The sequence below is a fragment of the Lathyrus oleraceus genome, chromosome 6, assembly GCF_024323335.1.
Source record: "Lathyrus oleraceus cultivar Zhongwan6 chromosome 6, CAAS_Psat_ZW6_1.0, whole genome shotgun sequence".
Lineage (NCBI taxonomy): Eukaryota > Viridiplantae > Streptophyta > Magnoliopsida > Fabales > Fabaceae > Lathyrus > Lathyrus oleraceus.
The window spans coordinates 379,233,694-379,236,948 of NC_066584.1; positions in this window are offsets into that span (position 1 = coordinate 379,233,694).

A 3,255-nucleotide genomic window follows, 5' to 3' on the forward strand; every position below is an offset into this window, starting at 1 on the left:
TATGCTGATCGGTTATGGCCTTAGTTTTCCTTTATTTTATTTTGGGATTTTAAAATACGACATGCGTGTCGTGCCTCTCTTTTAATCTCTTAATGTAACTTCTTTTCTCATCTCAGTCCCTCGTATGTAAAACGAGTTTCTTTTATATAATGTAATGTTATGAAGAAAGAGAAAAATACAATATCAAAGGAGGACAACCTTGAAGATCTTGCTTGGAGAAGCTTAGATCGTTATTAGGTTAGCTTAGGTTCTCTCATTGGCTTGGGAGAACAATTGCGCTAGGGTCCATAACTGTTTCATTTTGTATGTATGTTGATGCATGTGAATGTATGTTGATGCATGTGAGAGACGGTTTATATGATAAATAAGCCGGTGAGATCAGAATAATTGCAAATTCCCTCAAATTAAATATTAAGTTTATGCTTTCCAAGTTTTAGCACTCATGAAGACTAGTATCGAATAATGTAGGTTTCGCCTACGCGAGGTGCATATTCTATATTAGTAAGGTGCGATGGGATAATTGTAATATCCAATTGCTAAAACAATGGGTCAAACTTAACTAAACAAATTATAATAAGATTATATATGTTTAGAAGCAAGAGTTGAAAATGATCCATGTGATGGATTGGAATAATGAGTTATTCACCCAACTAAAATATTCGAGAGTTGTATTAGATACAATTGGAAGGAGTTCCTACCTAAATAACCTAGTTTTGGGTAGTCCGCCTACGCGGACTTAAAATAAAGTGAAATGTAGATCTCGACCCACTAGAAAATCTTCCAACGGGATTTTCCGAATCAAATGGTGAGTGGCATTTGTTTTGAGTAAAACAGTGGGAGCATATTTAATTAAAGGCCTAATTAAATATGTCATTGATACTTATATTTTCACTATTTTCATGTAGATTACCATGACAACAAACACCTATAACAACATTTTACGATCAATCCTTGATAAGGAAAAATTGTCTGGGACAAATTTTCTGGATTGACACCGAAATCTGAGGATTATCCTCAAACATGATAGAAAGTTGTATGTCTTGGAGAAACCTGTTCCTGAAGAGGAACCTCCTAGTTCTGCACCTAAGGCAGAAAGAGATGCTTATAAGAAGCATGTCGATGAAGCCAATGAAACTGCTTGTCTCATGCTAGCTACCATGAACTCTGAGTTGCAAAAGCAACATGAGAACATGGCATCGTTCGATATGATCGAACACCTGAAGATGCTCTATCAAGAGTAGAAAAGACATGAAAGGTTTGAAGTTTCAAAGGCCCTTTTTCAAGGCAAGTTAGTTGAGGGGGGCCCTATAGGTCCCCGTGTGCTCAAGATGATTTGGTATGTGGAGAACCTTGAGAGGTTGGGTTTTCCCCTTGGAAAGGAACTTGCGACTGATTTGATCTTGCAATCGTTGCCAGATAGGTTCAGTCAATTTGTCCTTAATTTCAATATGAATGATATGGAAAAATCTATTCATGAACTGCTAGCCATGTTAAGAACTGCTGAGCAGAATCTGAAGTCAAGAGGGAAGTCCATTCTGATGATCGGAAATGGAAAGAGACATAACAAAAGACCCACCAAGCAGGGTGATAAAGGGAAAGGCAAGGAAGTTGCAAAACCCAAACCTATTGCTCCTTCTTTGAAGCCTAGTGGAGGCATAGCAAAGGAAGTCACTTGCTTCCATTGCGGTAAGACCGGACACTGGAAGAGAAACTGCCCAAAGTACCTGGAAGATAAGAAGAATGGAGTAGAGACTTCAACTTCAGGTATTTTTGTTATTGAAATTAATTTATCTACTTCTGCATCATGGGTATTAGATACTGGATGCGGTTCTCACATTTGTACCAATGGCATGGGCTAAAAAGGAGTAGAGATTTGGGAAAAGGTGAAGTTGGCCTACGAGTTAGCAATAGAGCAAAGGTTGCTCCATTTATTTGAATGATATATTCTATGCTACTGCACAAATGAACAATGGACTATATGTCCTTGATCTTGAAATGCATATTTATAACACTAATACTAAAAGGATGAAACCTAATGAGTTAAATCTAACTTACCTTTGGCATTGTCGATTAGGCTACATAAATGAGAAACACATTTCCAAACTCCATAAAGATGGACTCTTGGACTCTTTTGATTATGAATCATATGAGGCATGCAGATCTTGTTTAATTAGAAAGATGACAAAGTCTTCATTCACAGGAAAAGGTGAAAGAGCTAATGATCTTTTGGCCCTCATACATACTGATGTATGTGGACCATTGAACATACCGACCAGAGGAGGTTTTCAATACTTCATCACATTTACTAATGATTTCAGTAGATATGGTTATGTGTATTTAATGAAACAGAAATCGGAGTCCTTTGAAAAGTTCAAGGAATTCGAGAATGAAGTACAAAACCAAATAGGTAAGAATATTAAAACTCTTCAATCAGATCAAGGTGGTGAGTATTTAAGCCCAAAGTTTGATGACCGTCTAAAAGAGTGTGGGATTCTATCCCAACTTACTCCTCCTGGAGCACCCAATGAACGGTGTATCTGAGAAAAGAAATCGAACCTTGTTATACATGGTCTGATCCATGATGAGTCATGTCGATCTTCCAAACTCGTTTTGGGGACATGCACTATTGACAGTAGCTTACACATTTAACCGTGTTCCATCCAAAAAGGTTGAGAAGACACCATATGAGACATGGAGTGGTAAGAAACCACATATGTCTTACATGAAGATTTGGGGTTGTGAAGTTTATGCGAAACAACAAATTTCAACTAAGCTTGATCCCAAATATGAAAAATGCTTATTTATGGGTATCCTAAAGAAACAAAAGGGTATTACTTCTACAATCCTTCTGAGGGCAAAGTGTTTGTCGCTCGAACTGGAGTTTTCCTAGAAAAGGATTTTATTTCCAAAGGAATCAGTGGGAGGAAAGTAGAGCTTGAAGAAATTCAAGAATCACAAAGCATTGATACATCTATGGAGGAATTAGAGTATGAAACACAAGTAGTCGTGGAAGAGCAACCTGCTCAAGTAGAACAAGACCAGTGTAGGTCAAGCAGGATACGTCACCTACCTGAGAGATATGGATATTTCACAACTGATCAAGGTGATGTATTACTCATGGATTAAGATGAGCCTGTGACCTACCAAAAGGCCATAACTGGTCCCGAGTCTGAGAAGTGGCTAGAAGCCATGGAATCTGAAATGGTTTCCATGTACATAAACCAGGTTTGGACCTTGGTAGATCCTCCTATAGGA